The sequence below is a fragment of the Mus musculus genome, chromosome 12, assembly GCF_000001635.26.
Source record: "Mus musculus strain C57BL/6J chromosome 12, GRCm38.p6 C57BL/6J".
Classification (NCBI taxonomy): Eukaryota; Metazoa; Chordata; class Mammalia; order Rodentia; family Muridae; genus Mus; species Mus musculus.
Window position 1 is genome coordinate 41,592,302 of NC_000078.6, and position 15,667 is coordinate 41,607,968.

Genomic DNA, 15,667 nt, shown 5'->3' on the forward strand with positions numbered 1-15,667 from the left:
AATCTGCAAAGGCAGATGGAGGCATTTTTAGATACTCAGGAATTTAGAACATTTCCTTCCTAAATGTGTTTTGGTTAAATAGTGCTGTAAATTGTTTGTTTGTTTTTGTTTTTGTTTTTTAATGGATGTTGGGATATGTTCCTGAGTCTTTTCTAGAATAAATATAATGGTCCCACTTTGTTTGTTGTTGTTACTGTTTTGTTGTTTGTTTGTTTTATATCAATTTGACACCACTGGTGTCATCTGAGAGGAGGGAAGTTTACTGAACTGAGAAAATGTATCCATAAGATCTGGCTGTTGGAAAGCCCATAGAGAATTTTCTTGATTAGTCTTTAATGTGAGAAGGTGCAGCCAGTTGTGTGTGGTGTCATCCCTGAACTGGCAGTCTTGGGTGCTATAACAAGGAAGACTGAGCAAGCTTTAAGGAGCAAGCCTGTAAGCAATACTCCTTTTGGCCTCTGCATTAGCTCCTGCCTCCAGGGTTCTTCCTTGTTTCAAATCCTGCCCTGATTGCTCTCAGTGAAGAATTGTTAGAAGACAGTGTGAGTGAAATAAACCCTTTCTTCCAAAAGTTGCTTTTAGTCATGGTGTTTCATAGTAGCTATAGAAACTCTAACCAACCTAACAGTGTGGAGTGACCTAGTGCCACTTCCTACATAGACTTTGAGAAAGTGCCACCTGTTTCTCTCTGTGAGAACACCCTTTCTTTGAATGCCTCCATTTGTCCCATGGAGTGACATTCCCAGTTGAACTCAGCCTTTTAGTTATGAACCAACAAGTTATGAACCAATTCGTATGAATAATGTGAATTAATGAAGTTTTCATAAAAGTAGCTTAACAATATGAAATGGAAGGAGTACATGATATAGACTAGAAAAATATTGATGCAGAGGGTAGAAAAATATTGATACAGAGGAAGCATTCAGTTTCATTCTAAAAGTCATGTGCCAAGTCTGTAGATCACCACATGCTCTTCATTCTCATAGTTGCTCTAACCTAGGTAGCAGCTATCCCATCTGTAAAGGGTGCTTCTTTGTTCATTTGTGTGCATATGTATTTTGGAGGCAGGATGGAGGACTGAATGGCTATGATGGAAACTGTAACAGTGGAGCGAAAGAATAAAGAAAGTGCTCGGGTTATTCTTCCATAATCCTTTTTTTACCAGATTGTAACATTACACTTTTTGAAGCCACCGAGATAAAAAACAAACAAACAAAGTTTGAGTTGGCAAGGAGGAAGAATGGGATCTTCCTGCGCATTCTGGGAATGTGAGAAAGTGTAGTGACCTGAGACCATCAGGTCAGCCTTCCCGAGGGAGCTCAGTTCTTGGCAAGATGTGTAGCCACTTGTTCCAGTTACCTGCAGAGAGCCAGTGTATTTTCTGGAAGAGAAGAGCCTTCAGGAAAAAAAAATGGAGAAGTGTGGGAGGGAGGTCAGAGGATGAAGGACAGTTGAGTGTTCAGGCATATCAGAAGCTTGTTTTATTAAGGAGCCCAGTTTTAAAAGGACTTCCTGAGTTTATTCCAAAAAATCTACTACTGCCTGTATTTCCTGCTCCCTTATGCAAGTTATTATTTCTTAATAAAAAAATGCTACAAACAGTGGGAACATATTTGCAAACCACATACGTGACAAAGAGCTTGCATGTAGAAAAATCTAAGAATTCTCAACTCCAACTAGAAAATGTGCAAGAGCAGTAAAAACCATATTGAAAAGAACATATAGACAGCAAGTCAACATGTGAACAGATGCTAAACACTATTATTCATTAGAAAGCACTAATTAAAACCACAGTGAGATACCACTACAGAACTATTGCAATAGCTAAATCAAATAGACGGCAGCAAGTGCTGGCGAGCATGTAGAGACTGCATCATTGAGGCGCTGCTGGTCTGACTAGAAATAGCATGGCTGCTCTGGAAAAGAGCGTAGCAGATTCTTATAAAGCTAAACTTGTAACTCAAATATCACACTGCACATGTCACTTAGGCATGCTTCCCAGAAAAAATAAAACCCATATTCACATAAACACCCAGATATGAATGCCTGCAACATCTTTATTTGTAGAATGCTCCAAATGGGAAACTCTCCAGAGATTCCTCTATGGGTGAATTTTTGCATTCTGGTATATCATTCCCATGGAAAGCTACTCAGCAATAAGAAAGAATGGAATCCAGGTACACGCAATTACTTGGATGGATCATAAAGGCATAGTCTAATAGAACTTACATTTTAAATGATTCCATTATATCCCATTTTCCTTCTTTCCTCCTCCTTTGCTTCCTCCTCCTTCCCCTGCTCCTTTGAATAGAGGAGGCTCACTATGTAGCTTTGACTGGCCTAAAACTTGCTATGTAAACCAGGGTGACATTGAATTAACCAGCAACCCTGTCCAGAAGCCCTTGGACATTTTTTAAATTAATGATTGACTTGGGAGGGCCCCAGTGCCATCCCTGAGCTGGCTTCTATAAGAAAGCTGTGTAAGCCATGAGAAGCATGCCAATAAGCAGCATCCCTCCATGGCCTCTTCACCAGCTGCTGCTTCCAGGTCCCAGCTCTGCTAAAGCTTCTGTCCTGAGTTTGTTCAGTGATGGGCCATAATCTAGTAGGATAACCCAAGTCAGCCCTTACCTCACCAACTCTGTCAAATCAGCCAGCCCTCTCCTCCCTATCTTGTGTTGGCCATGCTCTTTCTTGGGAACAAGGAATGAGTCAGCACTCAGGTGATTTCCTGTAAACCTGCTTCCCACCTTAATTTGTAAAATAAAGAAGAGGTGATGATTGGGCAGATAAAAAGGAAGGTGAAGTGAAAGGTGGGGAGAGGGAAGAAGGAGAAAATGGAAGAGGGAGAGGACCACAGAGGAGGAGGAGGAAGAAGAAAAGCAGAGCAGAAGCACCTGGTCTGGAGAAACCACAAGTTCTCAAGGGTCTCATAGATGTGGAAGATGGTAGTGTAGTGGTAGATCTGCGCAATCTAGGCGCATAGCATGTATTCATATTAACTGAGTTGTGTTTTCATTGTTGGGCCTTACTTGGGTTGGAGAATTACCGCAACAGTCCTTGACAAAGATAAACTATGGTTGTCAGTAGAAAACCAGATATGTGTTTGTCCTGCAAGAAAATGAGGCCATCAATGAATATTAAAGAATGATTGATTAATCAGTATGATATCCTAGCATGTGAATTGAGAGAGACACAGTTCCCTCACATGGTGTAAAGGAACAGGAGGCACACCTGACCTGAAGTGTCATGCGCAGGATAAATATACATTATGAGCAGTAGGAGATGAGGGAAGCTGGATCATTTTTGTTTGTCTTCTTTGTATCTTGGAGAGTTTGGGCAGTAGGAAAGAAGAAAGTGAAGCATATTTGCTTGTGGCCATTGAAGTTTGAAATTCTAATGAAATACCCACTTAGTTTTGTTCACAAAGAAGAGATTATTGGGTGGGAAGTAAGGAGACATTTAGAACTTTAGGGAGTAGGAATTTTTTTAGATATTTATGTTCTTTCAAAGAATCTAATAATTTAATGGCTGAAGGCCATTTATCAAGACACAGAAACAATAGGTCAACTTCAGGGAAGACCTATCTGCATTGATAAATAGCAAGAAAAGCTAGAAAACCAAGCTCTTTGGAGGATGGGGCAAGAGAATTAATATGAATATCCTCATTGGTACTAACTGAATTTCAAGCAGGTTGAGGAATAACCGTGTCCTGCTAAAATATGAACAAGGAGATAGTCCCAAAGAATTTGCCCATTTGGATATGACAGTGACTTAACAGTTTTAGTTGACTGGCAGACTTATGAGCCATAACTGCACAGTTCCTAAATGTGCTGAGTGGGTAGCAAGCAGCAAAGAGAGGTTGTATGATGTTTCCTTCTCTCTTTTATTTTGGTCATTGAAAGGCCATGTGTCCCCCTAGCATTTGTAATCTACAGGGAACCAGAATATGTTGAAATAATGAAAGATAAACAAATAGTTTTGTCTCAACTATTAGATTTGCTACTACAATACTACAATACGGATTCATAATGAATTAGTTACATTGTTTCCTTTGCCTTTATGTGCAATATTAGATTAATAACAGTATGAGTAAATTTTTATCTTGTAGTTGCAGTCTAACTAATTTAGTTTAGCTTCATGTACAAATGACCTAAAGGGACAACATGAACTTACCTGCCAAGATGTTATCAGTTTGAATGCTTCAATTGTGGAATTATTTTTAATAATACTTAATTATAGTTATATTGGTATTGGCTGAGAATGTTGATACAGTGAAGAAAACTTTCCGTGTGAACTGATGCTTGAAAGATTTGTGTAAGCTAGCTAAAGAATCTGTTGTACACTGTGCAGCTCTTACCAGGACAATTAGGAACTCAGCTTAAAAATACACAACTTTGTTTAATCAAATATGGCTGATACTCTGTTCAGAAAATAGAACTTGACAATGATTATGATTTGTCTTACTTTTGAGCACTGATAGCCTTACTGATATTAGCATTATATCATCTTCTTTGTTTACTATTTATAAACCATGCCTAAATGGGTTTTAATTCTTCAGTTAGTATACATGTTGTTGAATTTATCAGCTGTTAAATGTAAGCATTTAAGTTCCTGAAACCACTGGAAAGTCTTAACTTCAGTAAATATGTCACTTTATTTTGTGGGTATTATAATTCATAATTAATAAATATCTTGCAAAGCTTTACTAGATAGGATAAATTATTCTAGAGGATAAAGCAAATATAAAGGAGGGATACAAAATGCGACATTCCTTCATGTCAATATATGTAAAGTCTTTTGGGAAAAACAGAAATGCAGATATAATTATCACATATATGTGTACTTAAAAAAAGGAACAAACAATCAAGGTTTTAAAAAAGGATGAAGGAAAGGAAGACTAGGAACCTGAGGAAGTTTTTTTTTTAAAGCTTCAATTTGAAGTTTTTCATGCAATTTAATTTGATCACATTCTATCACCTGCAGATGCTCTGTCTTCTCACCTAGCTTCACGGCCTTTTCCTTGCTATCTCAAAATACAATGCAAAACAAACAAAACCATAGACAAAAGAAAATATAAAAGCACACAAGAAATATAGACTCCATTTTGTGCTGGAAAACTCTGCCCGAGTAGCAGGCTGGCCCTAGAGTATAGTTGATAATGCCTGTGTCACCCCACCACTCCACTAGAGAAAACTGCTTCCCTCTTTCTGCAAGTATCAATTATAAATAGCTTCTTGGTTGGATGTGAGACTTTCTGCCCTTCCCCCATTGAGATTTTGTCTGTCTTGAACTTGAGCAGGTCTTGTGTATGCTGTCACAGTCCCTGGACGCTCATATGTGCATCACCCCTCCTGAGTCTGGAAATCACTGTTTGCTTGGAGTTGTTTGCCATCTCTGGGTCTTACACACTTTCTGCATAGATCCCTGAACATTCAGGAGAGGGCACTAATGAAGACAGCTCATTTAGGGCTGAAGGTTCCATGGCCTCTCACTCTCTGCACATTGCCCAGTTTTGGGTTTCTGTGTTAGTTGTTATCTATTGCAAGTAGAAGGTTCTCTGATGAGCTTGAGCAGTACACTGATCAATGGGTAGAGTAATATATCATTAAGAATTATGTTATTGCTATTTTTAGAAGAATAATAGAGGTTGGTTTTCCATTAGGCCCATGACCAACCTACTCTCTGGCTCTTAGCCTCATTAACAGTGACAGATATAGGTTCCAACTTATAGAGTGGACTTTAAATCCAATCATACAGTGTTTGGCTATTCCTATAACATTTGTCTCACTACTGTACCAGTACATCTTGCAAGCAGGTTATTAGTTTGGCTTGTAGAGTTCATAGCTGGTTGAAATTGATATTTTTCTTTCACAGCAGCATATACAGTGCCTTCCATCATCATGAATACTAATCAGTGGGTTAAGGGTTCAAGTTCAGCACTGGCTCAGTTTCTCTATTTCTCCATAGTTAATAACATGACTAATAACTCAGGATGATTGTTGTAGCTCTGTCCACAAACCTGAAAACTGTATTATCTCATTTTTCTTAACAGCTAAATAATATTCCATTGCAATAAATGTACCTTATTTTCAGTATTATTTCATCGGTTGGTTGATATCTAATCAGTTTCTAATTTCTGGGTATTATGAATATAGCATCACTGAACATGCATGAGCAAATATCTCTACAGTGAAATGTAGAATCCTTTGGGTATATACACAAGAGTGTTGTAGGTGGATCTTGGGATAGATCTATTTTTCAGTTTTGGAGGAATCTGCACAGTGGCTGTACCAGTTTGTACTCCTAATATCAATGAATAAGTGTCCTTCCCCCTCCCCCCATGCCACCCCTACCCCCACCCCCACCCTTTCCTGGATTTTGCCAACATCTTCTGTCACATTTTTGCCTTTGTTTTTAATCTGGCCATTCTGACTGATCTAAAATTAAGAGAAATCTCAAGTAGTTGTTTTGTTGTTGTTGATTTTTGTTTTTGTTTTTTTTTGAAACAGGGTTTCTCTGTGTAGTTATGACTGTCCTGGAACTCACTCTGTAGACCAGGCTGGCCTCAAATTCAGAAATCTGCCTGCCTCTGCCCCCCAAGGGCTAGGATTAAAGGCATGCGCCACCACGCCTGGCTCAAGTAGTTTTAGTCTGCATTTTTGGTAATGGTTCTTAAGGATGCAGAAACTGTACAGGTCCTGGCTTCTTAAACTAAATAATATAAGAGCTGTTTGAAGTTTGGCAACAGCAGAAAGTCTCTGACTATGCAAAGACCCAAAATTAGGTTACAGTCAAATAGGTAATGAATCTGAAGTGTTGCTGGCAGTCCTTGCCCACGTTGTAGCTCATGACTTCCCTGCAGCCTTAGTTCTGATGTGGGTTTGGCACTTGTAGATGCCATCGTGCTAGGAAACATCAGGTAACACTGCCTGAAATACCTCTGCCCAGACTGGAGACAATTGTGTGTTGTGATTGGCAGTCTTGCTGCTATAGGGATAAAATGTTCTGTTCTTACCAAAATAGTTTAATTACACAAGCAAAGGATTTTGCTATTTTCCCATTATTCTTCAACATGTATAAAACTAGTATATATTTGGATTGTGTTGTGTTCGAATGTTCAATATTGTAAATTACCCTTTGAGTTGCTGACTTGAGGTTCATAAAATTCTACTGAAGAGTTCAGGTTAGAAGAATAGGATTGAATTTCCAGCAACTTTTAAAAAACATCCTAAATATGCTTTTGCTATTTTGTGCTAGGTATTGATGTGGTCCATCCTTCTCAGCATTGACAATTATAAAATTGAAATATTTGTCAAGTGTGATAATCACTGAACTGTGTACTATAGCACCAAATCAAGATTTAATTCTTTACATAACATAAGTCTATCCACTGAGTTAATATGCAGATTTCATATTTTGAATAAATAGTAAAATCCAGTGCAGAGCATATACTGGTTTTAAAATAAGTAATTTAATAAGTTATTATCAATAAATATTTGATTTGTACTTTTTTTTATTCCTACGTAGTTGGGGGTAGGTTGAAAAATTCTCACGTAAGAAGGATCGTAAGTGGAAAAAGTTTAAGAGACCCTGATGTAGGTGAAAGCAAATGGTAGAAAAGCACACACAGCCTAAATTTGTAATTAAATAGGTTGTTTAACTACAGGTGGGAAGCCTGGGATAATGGTTGTAAATGGGATTGTTTGAGGGAAATACCTTAGCCAGAAAAGGTGATGACAGATTCATAGATACTGGGAGCCACTGTAGCTACAGTGAAATTTGTCAGTCGTGTTGTTGTTGCATGTATTTCCTATGCAATGATATGATATGTCTAATGATATGTCTGTCAAAAATTAAGAGGAGACTCTTCAGTTGGTGGATATTTACATAAGCTATAACTAGCAATAGGAGGGCTAGTGTGGCCCTGTGGACTCCACTGCTCATTCTGAAAAAGGCTTACAATGAAGGTTTTCATGATATCCTTGACTAACAGATTCAAGAGTGAAAATGAGCCCGTTTCCTGTCATCTCTCTAAGGCTTACCTTCTGCACTGGCCTGCCTGTTTGACTACAAAGTGAGCAATGATAGGAGTATTTTAAAAAGTGGTCATTTAAACACCTGTAAACTTTGCTTAGGTTCTTGAATGTCACTGTCAGACTTTAGTAAATCATGAAATATCAGTAGCAAGAGTGAATTCTGATTGTTCTATGAATGGCATACTTGCCTGCATTTGAAAATACTGAAGATGGCATTAGAACAACATGACCCTCTGTCTAGTCATGTTTTTACATCACATGTTTATAAGATTTTCAGGTGATCATAAAATGGAAGTGACCTGTGCTTTTCATGACTTCCAAGAGGATTTGCCAAGGCTATAATATGTTCTTATATGTACAAAGTATTATCATTTCTTAATCTTCTGTGCACTTTGCATTGATCATCCTAAATGATGGAGTTTGAAATACCAGCACTATGTAAACAGCTCATAGGATTTGTGTTAATCCAGGGTAACTTGTGGAATTTACTTTTAATTATGAAACAGACATTTTCACCTTATTGCGTGAAAATTAGAAAATTTTCCTCTCCAAGGGAAGACAAAGAAGATTAATATGCGATATTAATAAAATGTTCCACATATCAATATGAGCTTGCTATGTCCAGCAACACTTCACAGTTTGCCCTTACTAAGAGGCAACCAGTATGTTGGCTTACCTTTGTATATGTCACACAATAGGAAAATCCATGAAGGTTTTTAAAGAAAAACTCGTGTCCCCAGGCTTGTGGTTTCAAAGGCTATCCTGATATAAGGTAGCTTAAAGCTGAGTAGTGTTGGCCTCAGGGAGGCTAGTTAGGAGGCTGGCAATAAGCCCAGCTACCAGATAATCAAAGAGGCAATGCAAAAGAGAACTTGAAGAGAAAAAAAAAAAATCAAAACCAGTTAGTCGGATTCCAGTGCCTGAGGTCCTTTGTCTGTTCCAGGTTGCTCTCATAGAAGGAGCACAGCAAGAGGAAGGAATGAGGCCTTCTTCATACTTATCTATTAGGATATAACAAAATTAACCAAATCTGAATGCTTAGAAGAATAGTGCTAACGATTGGTGGAGATGTAATAAGTGTACGTACGAAATTAATTCTGTGATTTTAAATATAGCCTGTTATCGTTCTTATAAATGTATTATAGCTGACTATTTAAATTTGAATTTTGGGCTGTGATTATCTTTGGAGGCTATGACCATGTATGTCACTCAACTCCTTCTTGCATACAATCAATTTCATCTTAGATGCTATATGTGATATTTGTATGGAGCAAACTCTCTTTTAATATACCATTCATGTATGTTATGTTTGTGTCTGTGAAAGGAGAGTTTGTGCATGTGTGCATGGGTGCCCATGAAGGTCAGAAAGGATGTCAGATTCCCTGGAACTCGAGCTACAGAGGGTTGTAAGCCATTTGACATGAGTGCTGGGAATTAAATTTTAGTCACAAAAGCAGGAGGCACCCTTATCCTCTTAGCCATCTCTTCAGTCCTTCAAGTCTATTTTTGCTATCCTCGCTATCCTCGTACCTTGTGAATTTTGGCTAACTGGGTTGGTCTCTCTTTTTAGCCCCCTCTCCCATATATACATATACATAAAACAAAACTTGTTATCCGATCGTTAGATCACTAAAGTCTGCCCTTTGTTGTTCTTCATGTGTACCAGCTATGCTACATCTCAGTCTCTTGGAACATTTCTGTGGTCACATGAACTAAAGGAATATTAGAAAATGCCATATGTGCTAGTTATCTGCCTGTTCCCCAAATGGTGCCATCTCTATTATGTTTCTTTTTCACTTGTTGGGAAGAGCATGACCTCGCCTGTGCTCTTGGAATCTGTATGTTAGAGAGGATTGTTTCTATCCACTTAACAGCTAAATTACACTTCCTGATGGATCCTCCGAAACTTATTGGAGCCATTATGGAATTTTCAGTAGCTCTGTTTCAACAATTGGCATAGGAAGCTTTTCCTCCTCTTGTGCCTTGAAATACTGTGAACTGTGCCTGTGCTTGCGGCTGCGCAGTCTCTGTTAAACGGACTTGGACACAAGCTGCTAAGACCAAAATGGAGAGACTATGCAGCTTTTCACATAATTTCATTTTACCAAAGGGAGATTCAGGATGCTGAGCTGACGGGAATAAATACAATGTTTAACTAATATATTTAAATAAGTATATTGCTTCCTATCTAAATCAAAATGTTGTCCATACCATCTGTGAGATGCTAAGTTTCAAAAAGAGATTCTATTCTAGAGACTCTGGGACACATGCGCATCTGTTGGCCATGCATACATAGTTCATATGAACATATAAAGGCTCCTAATAAACCCATGTTTTGTTTTGTTTTCTAGCTAGATAGGGTTTCCAAAGTCTCATTTTCCACAGAACCTTCATTTTAAGGTTTTGCTGCCAATATCTGAAAATTAACATTACTAAAATGAGTATTCCAGGAAACACAGTTTAGATAATGCTACACAACATGGTACTGTTAGATGAAGGTTAAATAATTGGCTTTTTAAAAAGAAAGGCTTGTTTTAACTTTTGTATGCAGTTAAAAACAACCTGTCTGAGTTTTCAAATAGAGATGTTATAGTTTCAAACCAGGTTTACTGAGTAAACTGAAGCACATTGTGAATGCTTGTTATCTCTGATTAACTGGTTTTTGTTTTGTTTTTTTGTTTTTTGTTTTTGTTTTTTTTTTTTTTGTCTAGAGTTTTAAAATAATAGGACCTTTTGTTTTTGTGCTAATTCAACTATTATTTTCTTATTTGACATCTCTATAAATATTGTAGATTATTTAATCCAGCCAGATAACGTGCACATGCCGTCTCTTTTTTGAATTTTACCCTTGCATACTTGTGCATAGTGAGTGATAATATAATTTAGGAAAGTAACATTTATGTTATATTAAGTTTTCATCTTCCCTACTCACTATTCCTACAGATAGCTTTATATGTGTGTAGTTACAACTATATGGATAGCTCTATATAGAAAGTTATACATACATTAAATCTACAGTGTTCACTAAATGAATTTTTCATCTTTCAGAAAGAATTAACTGAGAGTAGTAAGCATCGCATTACATATTTTATCTTAGAACAAGTAAGTGGTCCAAGAAAAGAAGAATGAAAAAGTAAAAAGTGTAGCATCCTAACAACCTTTGGAATGGTTTCTTGGAGAGGAAAATGCCACGTGCAGTGTGTTCACCAACTATGACAATATATTCCAACTCACGTGGCCACGGGTGTCAGAGCACTCGAGGGATATTGGTGTAGGGATATTATATATTAAGCACCTGAGGCCCACAGAGGAGATGGAATTTGGCTGGAAGAATAGAAACCCAATATTCCACTTCTGTAGCTAGTGTTCTCTTCTCCCTTCTATGTTGTTTCTCATTTATCCTCTAAAACTCCTGTTAGCCGGGCAGGTTTCACCCCTGAGGATAGTAGGTACAGTCTCTCATGCAGGATTTACAAGAAACCTAGGAAGCCTGCAAAAAGACTTTTCCCACACAACCTGCTCTGACATGGTAGAGGTGGATGCCTTCCTATCTTAACGGTTTTTCAGTCGTGTATAAATGCCTGGAGGAATCTCTCCTAAACTCATACTGGGATAACGTTTATCCGGGAGATTAGATAATCCACTTGATTTTGAAAACCAGTACCCCAGGGTGAACAGGGGTTCCCAGGCTGGGTAAGGGGTGATGCAAGAGAGCTGTAAAACACGGTCGAATTGATAAGAAACCAGGAAAGCTTGTCTGTTATGTTTTTATCTTTTTCTGTAATTTTTGAATTGTTAAAAAAAAACTTAATTAATCTTAATGAAAACAAATAACTAGAAGAGTTGATTCTAAGTGACTATTTGTAATTGCTGATAATGTAAAACAGAAGTTTGGGCCAGAAGGCAGTGACTCCTATTTGTGAATACTAGTCCTCAAGAAAATTATTTTCTCTTAAAAAATTGGTAAATTCATTTTAGGTAATATTTTAAGAAATTTTATAAGTTTCTGCCTTCCATCAAATATGATAGATAGCTGGTTAGACTTATAATAACTTGCTTTTATTATTAAGTGAAATATTTTGGGTTCATTCTTGCTCTTCACCCAAGTTTGTAAACTAGCTATTGATAAGTGACTCTTACAGACTAGTAATATGACAAATAATTTTATGTTATTCATTAAAACAACTTAATGCTGAAAATCCTTATCTTTTAATGATAATACAATGCACAGTTTCATTCATTGATGAGGTTCCATTTCCTGACTATAGACATCCAATAAAAAATAGGTTTGGTGGTTTTGAGAATATTTGTTAATTAAATATTAAGTTCTAATTAAAGTAAAAGAAAAAAATCTTTTAACATTCATGACATTTAATATTAATATTTTAAAATTATTTTTTAAGAAATGTGAAGTTTATATTCTAAAAAATTAAAACAATAAAAACAATCTAAAAATATCTAAATATAATTTTTTGTTTTTGTTTTTGAGACAGAGTTTCAGTAGTCTGAACATGGCTAACTTTGAGGTGCCATAATGAAATTTTCCTTTTTTTTCAGTATTTGATTTGTGACACAAAAGTATTATTCTATTTATTGGTCATTTTAATGAATAGTTTTAAAATAAGTCCCATGTAATACCATGATATGCTCTTTTGAGTGTTAGAGCTCTTGCAAAAGAACAAAACCTATGTGGTTTTTTTTAGGTAAATGAGCTATAAGCTCTAGGGAATGTGAGAAATCTGTAATCAACTAGTCTAGATCAGCTGCTTGTTGTTGTTGCTGCTGCCATTGTTTGTGTTGTGGTGTGTGTGTGTGTGTGTGTGTGTGTGTGTGTGCATGTGCGTGTGTTTGCATATGTTCACACATGTGTAAGGCAAGGGCCTGTAGTGGGTGTCTCCTCCTTTGCTCTCTACCTTATTTGATTGAGATCTGGTCACTTACTGACCATGTAACTCACTAATTCCCCTAGGCTACCTCACCTTTGGGCTCCTTGTCCTCCTCAGTCCTGGGACGGCAGGCATAAACATTCTGCCATGAGTGCCTTTTCCTGTCACATAGGGGATCCACACTCAGGCCCTCATGTTCACACAAGCACTTTATTAAATGAGTTTTCTATTACTATAAATGTAAATGGTTATAGGGTTAATGATGTAAACTAACAACAAAAATTATTTTATACTATCGTGGTTCATAAATCATAACCAGACCTCACAGGGCTAAATACACAGTCAGCAGACCCTGACTTCCTATTGTTAGACTCTAGACGATGTGTTTCCCTCTCTTGTACAGATTCTTGAGGCTGGAGGCTACTCACTTGCCTCGCTCCCCTCCCCCCAGCCCCCGCCTCAAGTTCACCATAGGCAACATGTCGTCTCCCAATCAGTATTTCTTTCCCCTCTCAGATAATTTTTTTCTGTCTCCTTCTTTCCCTTTTATAAACTCAGGGCCTACCATATAGGTCTATTTGTATGAGAGCCAGCACAGTCTCTCTGCTATATATTAGGGACCTTCCTGTGAGGTGGGAGTTTGGGGACCTTAATTCCACTTGAAATACAAGAATCCAAGTAAAGCTTTTCAAATTCATTCACTCCCACAACTCAGATTGTCACAAGGCCCAAGGTACTCTTACACAACAAAAAATAGATGTTTGTGACTAAGAACAACTAGGACTTAAAAAAAATCTAGTGTTTTGATAGAGATTCTAAAGTGCTCTATTGAAATAATCATTCAAATAATTTACAATCTTAAACATTTTCTCGAATTTAGTGAATGAACTTTTACTGATTTATTTTCCCTTTTAAAGAATTTGTTTTTGTTTTTTGTTTTTGTTTTTTTTTTTGATTAACCTCCCTAGAGTACCATGAATATGGTGAATATTTGATCTTACTCCTTTCTCCTTGCTTACTCAAATACTTGCTTTATTATGACCACAGATGTTGAGCCTGCACATCTATCTGTCCCTCTATTAAGCAGTGAAAGATAACGCTTTCTTTAGGGAGAGAATCTACTTGACTACTGTATCAGTTTCAAAACTTTCCTCTGTGGTAACTAGCTGGCAAGAAAGAGATGACACATGAACATGACCTTTTGAAGCTCATCGTGTACTGATTCCTGAATTAGAAAGTTGAAAGGCAACAGCACAAAATCTGAGATTTGAGTAATCAGGGAACCCATAGCTGAGGAGTAGTTTTCCCTGTTTCTCTTGCTTTAGTATTTAACCAGAGTGCACCAGTGAGACCTAAAGAGTGGTTCTTAGCTTGCTCTTCTTCTAATGGGTTAATGTCTATCATAACACATGTTAAATTTTACCTCTAGTCTATAGTACGCTCTTAGAGAAAGAGGTAGAATTTAATGCATATGTAAGTATGAAACAAAGAGTATGAGACCTTGCAATAGTACATATTAGAATTATTTGTGTGGCTTAATGATGACGCTGCATTTCTAAACTCTGGTCACTGAATTTCTAAATCATGGATAGATAAATGCAGTGGTTTCTTAAATGAGTTCCAAAAGATGTCAGTCTCTACAATAAAGGACACCACAGAATCACTCTGCCAGATGATCTGCAAAAGCCTACACTAGGAATCGAGTGCATAGTCATTGAGTACTGTTTGCTGTGCAAGCATGAGGATCCCGAGTTCAGATCCCCAGCTACGTGTGGTTGGATGCTCCATAAACCCAACACAGAGAAAGGTGGGGAAAAACAGGGAGAACCCGGGATTTTCCTGTCTAATCACTGTAGCTGCAATGCTGAGCTCTGTGTTCATTGAGAGCACACCCACCCACACACACACACACACACACACACACACACACACACATGCTCACACACACACATGCTCACACACACACACACACATGCTCACACACACACACATGCTCACACACACACACACGCTCACACACACACACACACACACACACACGCTCACACACACACACACACACACACACACACACACACACGCTCACACACACTCAGAAAGCTGGGCATACACACCTTTAATCCCAATGCTTGAGAGGTAGAAACAGATAGATCACAGCCTGATCTACATAGTGAGTTCCAGATCAGTCCATACAGCATAGTGAGGCTCTGCCTGCTTTAATAAACAAAGTAAAGGATAATAAGCAACCTCTGGCTTCTGTATGCAAACACATGAATATATACACACACTTTTGCATACACACAGATACACAAAAAAAGTACATCAAAATTTATGTAGGAAAAGAGACTGTTTTTGTTTGAGTTCTGTCTGCATTGCTCAACAGACTATTATGCTCCCTTGTAGTCAGAGCTCAGATAATTTGCATTGTCTGCTTCTGAGACTACATTTTTTTTAGTTTGTTTCATATAGAAACAGCTACCAATAGCTGCTATTCAGTTACAAAATTCACCATTAGATTTCTTTAACAAAGTAGTTGTATGTACTTCACTAGATTTTTCTATGATTATTGTTATGGCTATAGATATATTCAAATTATGCAATCACTTGTTATATTTAATAATTATAAGAATGATTTTTAAAATATGTCTGTAAATTTCTACTGGGCAACTTAAGGGGTGGTTACTGATTTTACATATTTACATGTTTTGGAAAATTAATAGCTCATTATTAATGGTTCTACTA

The 15,667-nt window shown here is 37.4% G+C and overlaps 1 protein-coding gene and 1 long non-coding RNA gene across 3 annotated transcripts in view; one reads left to right on the forward strand and one right to left on the reverse strand.

Moving 5' to 3' along the window:
* Immp2l (IMP2 inner mitochondrial membrane peptidase-like (S. cerevisiae)) overlaps window positions 1–15,667 on the forward strand; it is a 931,528-nt gene that overhangs the window by 568,241 nt on the left and 347,620 nt on the right.
* On the reverse strand, window positions 1,137–15,169 carry Gm40412. The gene is made up of 2 exons (XR_872726.2): window positions 15,040–15,169; window positions 1,137–1,396 (listed from the first exon to the last, which is right to left on the reverse strand). It is a non-coding gene; the product is annotated as a predicted gene, 40412 (long non-coding RNA).